A 15,492-nucleotide genomic window follows, 5' to 3' on the forward strand; every position below is an offset into this window, starting at 1 on the left:
GAAATCCATGGCAAATCTTTCACCATTTTTAGTAACATGGGGTCGGATTTGCAAATGGAAGGCCAGAGCACTAAATCAAGGGACCTGGGCACTTGATTTTATTTTTTTGTCTGGGTGGTCCAAATCATTAAGGCTTTTTCCAGAAGCTATGCAGGTTCCCGAGCTGAAAATATTTTTTTTTTTTTCTGTGAAACATCATGTTTGGTTGAGAGGCGTAGAAAACTGTGGAGTCAATATTTTTCAATTATTTAAAAAAAAAAAAAAAGGGAGGGGGGGCTTTCAAATTTCTCATTTCTACATACAAGACTTCAGGGTTAGGGCTGTCTTGGCACCGTGAGGGCTGGCAGCGGGATAGGGGCCTCCAGCAGCCCCGTCCCACTGTGCCCAGAGCTGGGATGGGGACCGACTCCTGCTGCAGGGACAGGGCGGCTCCGAGGCCAAGCCAGGGGCCCGGATGGGCAAGGGGCTGGCAGGGTTGGAGCTGGAGTGAGCATTACGGGGAGTGATGTGTCTCACGTGTTTGACCTCCAGCTGGATTTTGGGTTAAATTCCACATTATTTACACTGTATTAATTCTTAGTAACAATTTAGGAAATGGTTTCATTTTTCTGTGGGAGTTATTACTGGCTTAGTACTTTTTGTGTGGACTATTATTTCTTTTTTTCCCCCCAGTGTGTTTGACATGCTCCCTTTTTACATTCATATCTTCAGTCTGTATGGCAAACTTGCAGGTTGTCAGTCGGCTTTTAATGGCAAGCCCTGAAATCTCACAAGTCAGTTTTTCAGACTTTGATGCTTCTGGGAGGAGGAAGCAGAAGTACGATGGCATACCTATCCTGTCTTTAAGAGACAAAACAACTGCTCTTTGCTGTATGTCCCCAGTTGCTTTGAATAGCATATTTTGACACTCAGAAGAAACTTGGTGTGACAAGAATGCAAATGAACCCATAAATCTGTTATTTAAAAGTGTCTGTTCTGCTGTGAGTTTGGCTTTTTCTTTCTGAGAGCATCTAGTTACTGTCTTCAGGATGTTTATGAAACTTGAGCAACTTTTTGGTACTGAACTGCCTTTGTCGACAACTAAAATTCATAGAACTGGCTATTAAAGGATTATATCCTGATGCTGTTAAGTGAACCCTGACCTCAGTAATTTGAAGCTGTATGCCAGCTTGCTAGCTGGAGCTGGTCATTCCTGCCAGATGTTGTTCATCAATGCTAGGCATCAGCCTCCCCTTAATGAAAGGGACCCAGAGCATGGCCATCCTGAGCTAACATAGCGACTTCGTATTTTCCTGCTTAACCCCGCTGCTTCCCAGAACACTCAGTCCTGATGTCAGGAGGCTGGGGCTGGACTGGCTGCTGTGGATGGCATGGCAGCTGCAGGAGGTGTTTCCAGGAGCTGCAGGAGATGGGGCATCATCCTTCTTGCTGGGGGCCACGGTGCTGGTCGCACCTCTCAGTATCTGCTCTTGGCCTTGCAGGATGGGAGAGGTGGGGAGGAGGAAAAGGGGTGCTACTGGATATTTGGTAATGGTGTTGTCATGGTTTAGCCCCAGCTGGCAACTAAGCACCACGCAGCTACTCACTCACTCCTCCCCAGTGGGATGGGGGAGAGAATCGGAAGAGCAAAAGTGAGAAAACTCCTGGGTTGAGATAAAGACAGTTTAATAGGTAAAGCAAAAGCCGCGCACACAAGCAAAGCAAAGCAAGGAATTCATTCACTCCTTCCCATGGGTAGACAGGTGTTCAGCCATCTCCAGGAAAGCAGGGCTCCATCACGTGTAACGGTTACTTGGGAAGACAAACGCCGTCACTCCGAATGTCAAAATATTTGTAAAATGTTCATAAATGTCCACAAAATGTCCACTGAGTTAATTTAGTCCATGACTTTGGGGTTTGGATCAACTATCCTGGCTGTGTTCCCTCCCAGCTTCTTGTGCACCTGGCAGAGCATGGGAAGCTGAAAAGTCCTTGACCAGTGCAGCAACAACTAAAACATCTCTGTGTTATCAACACTGTTTTAAGCACAAACCCAAAACACAGCCCCATACCAGCCACCACAAAGAAATTTAACTCTATCTCGGCTGAAACCAGGACAGTATGATGCAGGAGGAGGAGAGAGGTAGGCACGTACGGTCACCGATGCCCTGCACTAGCTGGGGATGCGCTTCTGGTTTCTGCTTCCCTGGGTCGCTTGCTGCCGGGCTGAGCAGTGCGGGGGGCTCTGCTGGAGCTGGGACCGGGTTACCAATGAAGAGGGAGAAGCCCTCAGCATTTGCTGCAAGGACTAGGAAAAATCATGTTTCTATTCTGTCTTCAAGCTCATACCTTTTGAAGAACCTACAGGTTGGCCACGTACACATTCCTCTTCTCTTCAAAAAGGTTTCTTTTAGGGTCCCACTTTAGGTGCTCCAGTCACCTCTGCTGTTTCTGGTGGTGGCAGTGGAGTTTCACCGCCCTTTTCCCTCTCCTGAAGGAGCAGGGTGTACTTCTGGAAACACGGCTGTGGTGTGTTGGGGTCAGTAATTTTAAGTTATTATATTGGTATTGCTAGGTTTGTCTTTCCCTTAAGCTAGTTTAGGGTTCCAAAGCCTGACAAAATTTAATTTTATGTTGATTTATTTATTTTCTAGTTTAGGGCATTTGAAGTTTCTGAGCATTGTCTTTGGCAGTATGGCTATGTGTGTGTATATATATTCTTTAATATAAAGCTAGTGCTTCTCACAAATCATGTACTTTCAGCAGATATAATTTAAAAGAATCACCAAAAGATCAAAGTCTATTTTATCAAAAGCCATCAATAACAGTATATTTTTCTGTAATACTCTTGTGACTTTTGTGACACGCATGTATCATCGGTGAAACTGGGGCATCTAAGCCAAGGTCCTTACAAATGACCTTGGTAGCCACTCTTTCAGAAGGAAACTTGTTTACTCTCTTGTTTTCAATGGAAGTGAGAACTTGGAGAATATCCTTCCGATTGGGAGTTGCCACTGACATGAATATTAATGAAAAATGAGGAAGTATCTCAAATGTTCCTTTAAAATCTAATCAGCATTACTTTATGCTGGCTGTAGCAAAGAACTTTTGAATCTGCGTTAGGATATGATTAACATTTATTATTTTAAACAAAATGAGCAAGCTAGTTCTCATCGGTTGGTTTATACAACTTCTGTGCCTTTGGCTGTGAACTCCATATTAAATACGGTGTGCTTTGAGGCTGTTTTTAATACTAGTCTTCAGAAATAAATTAAATTCCTACTTCCTGAGTCTTGACAGCAGTTGTTTACTTTTTCCTTCAATTGATTAGTTTGCTATTAAATTTTAAGTTCTTCTGCACCTTTTTTTTTTTTTTAAGTTCCACCTGTTTTTCTGTCGTCTTTGCTCAGTTTTTGACCTGCTGACTGCCCTACATGGCTCTGAGTTGTTCCTTCAGCTCTTCCTCCCTAGCGTAATGCCTACTTTTCCTCCTTCATGCTACCCTTGCAAGGCACTAGTAAAGCATGAGTAGTCCTGGAGTCCTTAGAAGTCTCTATTTTTCTTCCAAGAAGGGTGTCCAGTATTGTTATTTTGTAACAATTTGTATTACTTGTTAATTAATTAATTGTTTATTAATTAATTTTGTTAATTTGTATTATATATTGTTATTTTGTAAAATAACAAATTTTCTAGAGCAGGGACTTTGTAAACCAATGTTTATGCATCTAGTTCCTCCAAAAGGAAGCTGCTTACATGGAAGCGAGACGTAAAGTATGCTGTGACAGACTTCTCCTGGACTGCAGTCGTATTTATTCACAAGAAGATAACTAGTGAGAAAATGCAAGCTGACAAGTTGAAGCTAACCTAGGGAGAAGTCCTGCTTGAGCCTGTTGAGGATAATGAGCCACAACGGAAGATACATATTTTTTTTTTTTAGGTGGTAACTTAAGCAGAGAAGGTAGGGAAAAGTTGCACAGGGGAGAAGTCCTCAAGGGAGCTCGCTGCCAGCATAGGGTTTACAGTACTTCTGTGTCGCTTCTGACACTGTGTGACTCTGCGTACTAAAGAGCAAGAGGAGATCACAGTCAGTAACTTTACATTTTTCCACTCCCCTTCTGTTTTCTAGGAACTTGTTGGAGAGTTTCCTATGGATTACAGGCAGCTCCTGATGCTGGTTTTCAAGTGTTGGTGTCTGATACTTAAAGCTGAGATTTTTTTCCTAGGGAGCCTTTCTTTTAGTGTCCTCATAAAATCTGAAAAATATTTTTTATATGGCAGAGCTTCAGAAATAACACGTGACTCAAGGATAAAGAGAAGAGAGGAAAGCACTGTATCTGGTGCTGTAGTACTAAAAGTTAGATACCAAGATGTGCCAGTTTCCACTGTCAGCATTAAAAAAAAAAAAATATTTCTTCCATCTGTCACCAATTCAGAGTAGATCAGGATTAGTTTTCAATCTCTTCCTTTGGAAAGTTATCCCAAAGTCCACTGGAACTTGTCATTAAGGAGACTTTCAGCTTAAATGTTCTAAATTAAATGCTTAAATGCTTAAATGTTCTTAATTAACCAATTACTAGTAGTTCTACCTCTTTTTCGTTACCAGTATTAATATCTCTTTTCAGTCCCTTATTGGCCTTCTATAGGTGGCCTCCTGGTTTTCTGCCTTTTCAATCTGTTCCTAAAACGTAGGCCTACATTAAAGACCCTATAATATCTTAATACAAGGAACAAAAGACATATTGAGGTATGTTCACAGGAATTAGTTCTCTGGATCTTAAAAGATAACAATCTTATCTATATGTGGTAGCATTTGTTTGCCTCCTCAGAGTCCCAGTTTGCTTTTCCACCTGGCAGCCTTCTAGTGCATCTAATGGCGCACCTGCCTGCAGTGTACCCTGTCCTCCCATCCTTTCCCCATTGAAGAAGCCGCTGAAGCATCTTGTTTGTGTAGGGCTTTATGTGTAATTCAGGCTTGATTTGTTATAAACTCAGTTTTATAAATTTCATCAGAAAAGTCTAAAAAAAAAAAAAAACCAACCAAAAAACCAAAACCCAATTGCTTCTGCTTAGCATAGAAGGTAGCAATGGCCTGCGAGAGCCCTTTGTGCCAGAAGAGTTTGTGCCACAGGTGGGGGCTGGTCCTCAGGATCTGCTGTCCTGATGGAGGTGTGCCCTGCCATCAGGGGTGGAAGCCACTGCGGCATCAAAGCGTGTTCACCTGAATAGGGTTTCATCCCAATGCCTGAGGTAGTCTTTTACCCTTTCAAGTAGCCTGGAGGCAGACTAGTCAGTACGGCTGTTGCGTGAGGGTGGCTGTTGACTTCACCGGTACGCAGCTTATCCGGTTTCCTGGAGGGCTCCAGCCATCCCAGCTCTTGGGAAACTCTGATGAGACCAGGTATGCACAGCTGAACAATGCTGGCAACAGACCTGTGTTGCTTTCTTTCAGTGGGGTGAAAGCTCTCAAGGTCCCTGCCAGCCCATCATTTCCTCATGACTCCAAATTCACACATCAGTTAGATTTTTAGGATGTGTAAGCAAGATCCATCAGCAGAGCAGCTTTGAAAATAGAGTGCCTCTGGGCACTGGTCATGCATGTCCTAGGGGGGTCATGCAGGCTCCAAAGTCCTGGCAGAAGAGGAGGGGTTGCTAGCAGGGTGCAGGGGGGCAATTCTTAGCTCAGGCTGCTAGACCACCGTGGAGAAAAGAGGCAAACATACATGAGCAGTAGAAGTGCTGTGAGAAGCCAGCCTAGAAAACAGAGGGCAGGTGGAGACGTGCTGCAGGGTTATAAAATAGCTGGAGTTTCCTTAATTGCCCAGAACTTCGTGCTTAGGTAGATTAGGCTATTGTAGTCCCTTTAAGCAGTGACAAAGCTGTGAATAATTGAGATGAGCTGGTGTCTGCCAGGATGGGACAGAGTCCGGGTTTAGCTGTAGACAAGTATTGCTGGTGGACGATGCTGTGTGAGAGCAGCAAAGAAACCAGTAACGTTTGCAGATGCCCAGACCGCGGGCAATGCGTGGACAGCCTTTGCAGAGCCTCTTGTAGTTTGTCAGGCAGAGAGTGCAAATTCTTCTATATCAAGAGCTGTCTGTATTTTCCATGCACAATGCCATAGCTGCTGTAAATTATGAACACTTTGCTTTCCTGATATGCTTACCCTCTATATGCTTATATGCTATATATGCTCTATATGCTTATATGCTAACCTCTTTATGCTTAACCTATGGCTTAGACCACAAATGTGCTCAGAATAGCAAATATATTATTATGCAGTGTGAAACTATGATAGCTGTGTTTTATGTAGATGTAATGCAGTGCATTTACCCTCCTTAAACCTATTGATTAAAGAATGTACTCTTTGTTCAGCTGAATTGATTTTACATTTTAGTGTTCATGACACTTTTCGTCCTTTCTTTGGTAGCAGTCTGTGGTACTGTGACTGTTCCTGATCATGAAGAGAGATGCTGCCACTAGGTTTTTTTAGCATTATTTATTGAAGAGTTCCTTAAGCAAAAATCAAACTTTGAGTTCCTCATGGCCTGAACAAAGGAAACATTTTTCTCCAACCTCCTCCCTGTTGGTCTCCTGGCATAAGAAGCTGCCATTCTGAATATTCAGAGACTTCTTTGGTTTGCCTGTCTTTTGGGAGGTTTTATTTTGTTTTGCTGGATTTCAGTTTATTTGCAAGATCCTTATCAGATGGAGCCCTTTAAAAGGGAGGGCAGATGCTCTTGGGCCTTCTCTTGCCAGCTTAAAAAATTACGGAAGCGAACTTCTTCCTCTTTCTCTGCACCTAGTTATTTCAGTGTTTGATTTGGCAATGAGTCCATACAAAACAAAAAAACCCCTCACTGGCCATGCTGAAAATCAGAATTTCGTGAGAGAACCGTTCATGTATGTAATGTTCAGATTTTTCCCTTTGAGCCAAGCTCCCAGCTTGACCCCTGTAGCCCACCTACTTGAGGAATCATTGTGGTACCTTGTGGGATGTACTGTTCAGCAATCAAGGGAACGTGGCCTGTTTGGGATATAACGAACAACACAAGAGATGACTGATATTTCTCTTGACGACATACCAATGTCAGCTCCCAAGTATATCTTTACTAGCTTTTTTTTTTTTTACAGAAATCGACACGTTATTTCAATAGCAGAGACCTTTCATCCTTGTTTCACCTTTTCATCTAGAATTTCTTTAAATGAATTTTCTGTTGAAAACCAGCTGTATAAATTTATCTATATTTTACAACTCTGAAATTGTATTTTAAGAAAAATTTGATGAAATAACTCACTTCCCATTGAGTCACTCAAAATGTCACAAGAGCATCCAGAGCAAACCAGAATTTCCAGAATTAGGATTCTGAAAATGCCTCATTTGTTTTCATTGAATATAAGGACACAATTTTCATGAAGTATGTTAGTTTTTTCCTGGCTCAGGTGTATAGTATTTAAAAAAAAAAATTACCCCAGGTCTTTGGTCATTTTATGTGTGTATACTCCAAGCAATATTTGAATACACTGCTTATCCTAACACTAAACACACAATTATAGTAAAAGCAAATGCATTTGCAATAGAGAAGGATATCTGGGAGCAGCCTACGATTGCACTAAGGTTCCTGGACTGTACACATGTGTTGGCGAAGGTGTTTGTAGCCTCTCATTAAGTCTGCCAGCTTTTCCCTTGACTGCTGCTGTGTTACAGAACTTCTGCCTGGGTTGAGTCAGAGCCATTTGAACAACTTCCACTTTTATTGCCAGTCTGGAGAGGAAAAAAAATTCCCCAAAAAAACCAAATCAGTGGTGGAAAGTGTTCTGCTATGGATTTGCTGTGTCTAAGACAGCTACATGTGTACGTAAAAGGAAGCAGAGTTGAATTTGAGCTCTACTTTACAGAGCTTTTCTGGACTAACACTAACTTCTGTGCCTGTGCTGTTTCTCTCCCACTGCTGATTTTTGTGAGGGTAAACCGCATAGGCATGGCTTGCCTACTGCTGGATATGTGATTTCATTGAAATGAATGAGAGACCTTATGCCAGTAGTAGTGTTTTCTTTGTCACACAGTATTTGCCAGCACATAAAACTTGTTTCATTTTGTTAGCTGACTTCTATGTAAAGCCATAGTTTTCTCAACATGTGAAATTAATCTGTTTTTACACCTTCATGGCTTAGTGTCAGCTGCAGAGTTTCTTCATAGTTGCATTGGGTCACACATGGCAAGGGAGGAGGGAAGAGATTATCTTTTGGAAAAAGAACCCATGCCTGCATTTTCTGAATCAGATTCATGATTTCTGTGTAGTTGAGTGGTTTTATTCCACAAAGCATGAGCTACTGCTGGCATGCAAACTTCAGACATCTCTGACCTCTTTTGAACTTGCTAATTCTGAAGCTTTCTGTTCTGCATATCGATTGTGCTTTGATTATAATGACTTTGAAAGAACTGTACTTTGATGGAATCTTGTATGAGGCGTCTCTCTTGAAGCAAGTTAAAACCTGTGCTTTAAAACATGATGTTTGCATCTTAATCAATACTGAGACACAGTAAATTAACCTGTGTATAGCCCTGAGGGGATCTTGCTATGGGATTACTTTCTGTGCCTGAAAGACCTTACACCTGCAAGGAATAGAAGCACAACAGTGGTGTGGGGCTTGTGGGTGTGCATGGAAGCTCAAATCTGTGCTATCCACATGTGTATTTCCATAAATACAGGCAGGGAAATTTCTAGACATCTCTGGAAGTTAATCATCTGGGCTACTAAACTGCACATGGGATTATTAACTTCGTCTGGATGAGTGAGCTGCGTTTGGATTCAGGAACATGCTATGACTGTCTTGATATCCTCTGCTTCTTAGTTCAGCACAACTCTTGCTGAATACAAGATTTTCAGGTTTTTGTGCTTTAACTTGCTTTCCCATGCGTTACAAAGACAGTTGGGACTACTGATAGAGTCAGGCAGGAGACTGAAAAGTGGTGTGGCCAGTGGGAACATCCTTTGAGGAAAGAGGAGGGCAGATGATATCTTTTGAGTTACTATGCATGTTGAAGACTTGAAGACTGCTTAATATGAGCAGTTGCCATTAGATTCTCTACTCTTAAACATGTTAATTAATACAGTTGCATTTCTATCTCAACCGGCCTGTAGGAAGGTTCAAGGCAAATCAGTGTCTTTGGCTGTTTATTAATTGATTTTTCTGACTCTTCCTCTGCTATTTGTTCTGCTTTGATTTATGTAACAAAATAAATTCTGTATTTGTTTGGGGTTTTTTTAGTAAGCCTTACAGACCAGATGCAACAAAACACCTGAGTGTGCAGGCAGCTTTTAAACAAATACTGAAATCCCACCAAAGCCAATGGCATTTAAGCATGAGCTTTGCAGAACTGGGGTGTAATGTTGAACCAGTAAAGAATGAGATTAAAAACCTGGCTTTCCATTTTTACTGCCATCATAAAATGAATGCAAGTATTTTTACACACAAAATAAAACCCTCTACTGTGAAGGTCATGACCATTTTTTCTGCCTTTTCTGCTGCCTCATGTACATCTTCCAGACTTCTGAGGTCTTAGTGTGACCTAGCCCTGCCGTACTGCAAGAAGCTCTACAGTCTGCTGCATGTAAAGCTAAGTTTTTTAATTCATATATTTGATACGGCTTCAGGTACTGTGGAATGTAAAACTCTAGGGCAAAACATTGGAGGAACTAAATCCAGATGTTACAGACTTATTGGTGGAAACTGGTGATCCTCTTCTTACACATGCTTAAACTGATCAGCTGGTTGAATATGGAAGGAATTCCCAAGCGCTCTCCTCTGTTTGGAAGGATAGTTCACATGTGGAATGAGCCTTTCCTTTCCTCCCAGTATCAAGAGTAGCCAGTGCCTGCAGAGCAGAGAAGATGCCATCTAAGCTCACGTAACTCACGTTGTTTCCCTGTGTGCAACACACAGTGTCACTACAACTGGTTTTTGGTTTGTTTTTTTTTTCCCCCCACTTTGTTTTCCTTTTGGTTTTTCTATGAAATTTACCAGGTAGCTGAAATTGGAAATTGGAAATTATCACTATATTTTTAGGGTTGGTTTTTTCTCATCTCCATTTCCCAGCGATGTTCAAAAAATTGGAAATGCAGTGATCTTTTCTGAAATACATATTTAAGTAAATCAGTGCTATATTTAAGACTTCAGGCTTCAGTAGACCATAAACTGGAACATAGACTTTTGCTGCTGATTTTTACAGTATGTACCTCAATTGTAGGTAGTCCTTATAAACCCTGAGCAAAAGAGCATGAGAAAGAAAAAAAGGCTTAAGAAACTCAGGGGTGTAAATTGACAAAATAGTATCACCTAAAAAATCTGAGCTTTTATTAATGTATTCTGCAGGACTGTAAGTACAGTAGATATGAAACTCTTCCGTCTGCCTGGTGCTAATCTAGGGAGGAGAGCACTCTTGTTCAGAAAAAAGCCCTTATTGCAGACTAAGTGCTGTAGCCTCTTGTACTAAGTGCCTGAACTTGTCCTGTCTCAGGGCAGTAAACTGTAAAAGGTTTCCAATTGGTTTCATGAACTATGCTGTTGTTGTCTATAGCTTATTTTCAGCTGATCCAACTCAAAAAGGTTAAGAAATTCCTGTGTCAGTCATGGGAGAAACAAGTTTGCATAGCTATTCTGCCTCTTATAGCCCACAGTCCTTCTTTTTCTCAATTATAAAGCATTTATAACACAATAGCATGTTAAATGTTGTTCATGTACACACCTGCGTATGCAGTGGCTGCCTTGGCATTATCTTCTTTGTGCCTTGATTCTGCCAGCAGACCTGCACAGGTGGACCTTTGCAATGGGGAGAGGAGTCCTGTGGGCGTGACCCTAAATGTGCCCATGTGCCATCACTCACATAACCCATGGCATCAAACAGTGGAGCACCAGTGTCCTCGTTCCCCTTGCCCATGCGGGTAATCCCAGCAGCCCTGGTGAAGATCTTGCACTGAATAACTCTGTTAAGGTTTATATGTGGTTGCAGGCTTTAATGTTGTGTTTCTCACTTACTGCTGCTTTGTTTTTCCTTTTAACTTTTCCTTTAAAGAAACCTTTAAGTCTTCCACTGGTATTGATTTTTCTTTTGTGCGTTTTTATTATTATTTTAAACCTTGCCTCGCTGCTGCTTGTCAGCGTTAAATGATCCTGTGAGAAAACGCCTGGTTTCTGGTTGGAGAAGGCGCAGAGTTTTTTGTTGTTTGTAGGATCAGGATGGCTAAGCAATTACTGATAGCTCTTCTAGTTCTGGAGACCTTTGAGACAGTAAGGCAGAATGGAAAGATTGCTTTCCAATTAAAGGTTAATACCATGTAAGATCTGAAATGTCTTATTGTGGAGCTTACCTACCCATTAGAGAGGTTTTGCCTGCCATGGCCTGAATTGGTGTGCCTGACAAGTGTGGTGAAGTTTGGGATCTTGTGGTCTGGAATAGCGTCTTTCTGTCTCCTCAGGGATCTGCGGTGCACAGAGGAGTAATGTACTTAAGAAAGTCAGGTTTTGAGCAAAACTGAGGGACAGCAGAAGTCCTCTTAAAACTTCCTCTGCAATCTGATAGCATTTGTCTTCCTTCTGGCTCAGCAAGCACCAACAAATTGATTGTTGCTCTTGTGTAGCAATCGAAGTATTCTCATCTCAAAGCTTTTGCGGACTTATTAACAGGCAAAGGGGAGGACGATCACATCCTAAAACTATAGGAAGTACCTTGCTCAACGCATATTTGGCTGTGTGTGTTTATGTATCTTGTATTGTGCGTGTATGTGAATGTGGCATTGTAATCTGTGCTAATTCATGAATGCAGCTATATGCTCTGCTTCCCTCCCTTTCTTTTTCAGTGGACCAAGGCCCCCAGCCAGGAGAGCAGATGCTGGGCTGTAAGTGTGGAAAGGGAGCTGTCAGGAGAAACTGAGAATAGCTGCCTTCCCTGGGTGTAGATTGTGGTACTAAAGCAGTGGACTACTTCATCAGATGCTTGATGTTGAACGTAAACGTCTGTAATCAATTTTGAGTGGGTTTCGGGTTAAACAAGCGGTCTCCTAGAGGCTGGTGAGACCACTTCAGGAGATACTTAAGTGTTTTGCTGAATGAGAATTGGCAAAGCGGAGCCTTGAAGGCTGGCATCAGGACACTCGGAGTGGATTTGGCAACCACAAAACGCGGGCAAAACTGATCCTGAAATGGTCTGATTTAGGTTTTATGCAAATGGGTAACTGTTGTGTGTGTGAGTGTCCCATTAGCTTGCCAGTTTGAACACTAAAAGTAAATGTGTTCTCTTAGTAATGGATTCTTCTTGTATGAGGATTTTTACTCTGTCAGAAGTCCTACCAGCTTACTGCCATAGCTCCTCCTGCCCTGCCTGGCAGCCATATCCCTGGCTTTATTCATTTGGCACAGACTATTGCGTTCTTGGTGACAGACACCACTACGTGTTTTCTACTAGGTTGCATGTAGTTTCATTAAAACTCTATGCCCTAATAAAATGTATGTAGAGAAAGCTTTCCTATGCATCTCCGGTTATAAAAATGTAGTGATTACTTTGTGAATGAAGAAATCTTTTTTCCTAACATAAACAGGATCGTCTAAGTCCATAGATTAATCTTATAACAGATTCATCTTAAAGTTTTGTGGGTTTTGCTTGCCATCTGCCAGAACAAAATCCACAGCCAGTTTTTGCGGGAACCTGCTGTAACATGAACCATGATGTGGGACATCTGCAAAGCAGCTTGTCGTTCACGTTGTTCTTCCTCAAATACCAGTTTTTGTACTGTGATAATTTTAGCACTTTGAATGCAGAACAATGCTTTGTCCTTATATGGCTTGGTAGTTAATTTTGAACTTACGTGAAGCAGAAAACCGTTTTGTGGCTGAGAAAATGAAGATGAAATGGCGATTTGCTCAGGATCACTCACGGGGTGGCACCAGTGGGCAGTGAGGTGCCAGGTCAGGCCTCGTGGCCGCCGGGACAGAAGCCATCTGCTGAAGCGGGACAGCTTTGCTGGCGGGCTGCTGCGTAACATGGCTGTACGCGCCTGCCGTGGTAAGGACAGGTCTGTCAGCGCAACGTGGGTGGGTGAATATGGGGAGAGGCACGGGAGGGCACCAGGTCCAGGCACGTGTGAAGAAGGGCATGTGGAGGTAGGAGAAAATCCAGCAGCTCTGTGTGAGGTGGTGCTGCCGTGCCCTGGGGCAATCGTGTGGTGGTGTACATAGGTCTGCCCAGAGCCAGCCCAGCTCTTCAGGGCCGGCCCTCTGGATTAGGTCCGTTCTCCATGGCGTGGCCGTGGGCCGGTGGGCGATGCCCAAACTGCCCCGTGCAAACTGCCAGCTTGCGCAGGCTCTGCCGGCCCCGCTGAGGCCCAGCGTCGGCTCTTCGGCTCTCTGGGAGAAGAGGCTGCGGAAGAGTGGGAGCGAGCCCCTCCCAGGGTAGTGCGAAGATGGCCTCTCCCATGGTTCCTCAAGCCAGGTCGCTAACAGTAACGAAACATTACTTGTTAGGAAACAAACCCGACTCGCTTCTCATTTCAAGCTAGAAAATGAGCTGGAAATGAGAGACGTCGAACTCCATGAACTGAGCCTCGTTTCAGGGCAAGAGCAGTGAATAACTCTTTAAGGCCAATTTTTGTTAGAAGACTTTCAAAAGCATTTAATTATTTCTCGTCTAAGGAAAGGTAAATACGTAAGAGTTCACGTAGCTTTAATGTTTACTGATATTTAAATGCTAAAGTCACTGCCCAGTAAAACTTGGACAATTAATAATGAAAACACTGACGTAGCAGTTTTATAACCCTCAAACTGAGTAATTAGCTAAGAGTATCCTAATTTCTGACAGAATAATTGAAGCTTAGAGAGGTGTTCATTTACATATCAAGGTCTCCACGAAGCCCTCAGGGATCACAGCTTGCTCTTTATGTTATACAGTCAGACTTCAAGTGCAACAAAATTTTAACGTTTTTATGTTGAGAAGTTTTTCAGATGTCAGTGTTTAGGCATCAAAAATTCAACCACAACAACAAAAATAAAAAAACACAGAGAAATGGCTCCCAAGTGATAGGAAGGCTGTGCTATATAAAGCCCTCGATTTCAGGGGAGAAGCTGTTTGGAAGTTCACTTCATAAGGTCCCAGCTCGAAGCCTTCTGAAAATTGGTGGAAGGATTCCCAGTGATAACAGCTTTGAATTGGGCCCAAGGTGAATTGTGGGTTTTTGCTACTTTTATGGCACATGTGAACACAACTCTCTTGATTTTTCACATGCAGGAGCCTAAATGGTTTGCATAGCTGCAGTATCAGTGCACGATTTTGGTCTGACCTGGAACGCACGCGTCTCCCGCTTCCCTGCAGTTCCCAGAAGGTGCTGCTGAGTGCTGCGGGCTGGTCGCAGGTCCTGGGTGCTAGCGCCCGACGTGCAAGTAATGCGGCGAGAAGGGTCACGGGAGGTGCAAAGAGTCTCTTTGGGCAGTCTGAACCCTTGCAAGCAATACTGCGGCTGATGCTGTGGACGGCACTGCCCGTCTGTAGACGGACCCTATGCACTAAAGCTCCTCCCGTGGGGCAGCTGCAGATACATGGGCTGGGTTTCTCTCCTGGGTTTTCCTGAGGCTGGTAGAATAAGAAGTAAAGTTTCACTGGTTTCTGGGGAGTTTATTTTGTTTTTTATAAGAAGTGGAATCTGTTGACAGATGCTGACAGTAATTCTGGGGAGACAAACATTGTTTTGGTAGCTCTTTTATCCTTATGCTAAATCATCCTAGCCATTCCTCCCTTGGGTTTGATTTCTGCAGAAAGTTTGTGTGCTTTGCACATGAAATTAGTAGCTTATTGAGGTGCCTGAAGTATTTCATTTAGCCTAACTTTAAGCAGTAGCTTGTACAGATCATGGTCTCAGACCTCAACAAATGGTGATGAAATATCCCCATAGCTGTAATTTGAGATACCATGTGTGAGAAGTTCCTGTAGCGTAGTGCTGAGCCTCCTTAGTACCTGCCTATTGCATGCAAGGTTCTTAGAAAGATTTCTCAGAGGGGAAATTTGTAGGAGTCTTTCTTTTTGGAGAACACTTATATAGAATTTAGAGTAGACTTCATGCTCTGAAGCTGCTGATTTTAAAGAAATGTCACTTAAGGATATTTTGAAGGCTTTCTTGCTGACTGCCGCGCTTTATTGATGAATTACTTGAACGGTGGTGCTCCAAATGGTTTTTGGTTTTTATAAAGCAGTTTCTACCTTTATTTTAAGCTTTTAACTGTTGCACAGGTTTTTAAAGTACAGAACTATACTATCTCTTTATTTTGAACAACCCCAGAAGACTGCTTGATACCAAACCGTGTTTTTGATTTGAGTGTAACTTGTGTTTGCAGGTAATGTACCTCAATGTTTTGTTCTTGGTATGAAGACCATACAGGTTGTAAAAGAGGGTTGTTCTTGAGTTATGCACATTTTACTTCTGCTGTTTGGCCTGATGGCTGTTAACAGCCACTGACACTATGGAACCA

At 42.6% G+C, this 15,492-nt stretch overlaps 1 protein-coding gene across 2 annotated transcripts in view; it reads left to right on the forward strand.

Annotated features, from left to right (window-relative positions):
* The window catches only part of SRPX (sushi repeat containing protein X-linked), a 49,438-nt gene that overhangs the window by 11,988 nt on the left and 21,958 nt on the right, over window positions 1-15,492 (forward strand). The gene's annotated exons all lie outside the window — the stretch shown is intronic.

Source organism: Ciconia boyciana, chromosome 1 (assembly GCF_034638445.1).
Source record: "Ciconia boyciana chromosome 1, ASM3463844v1, whole genome shotgun sequence".
Taxonomy (NCBI): domain Eukaryota; kingdom Metazoa; phylum Chordata; class Aves; order Ciconiiformes; family Ciconiidae; genus Ciconia; species Ciconia boyciana.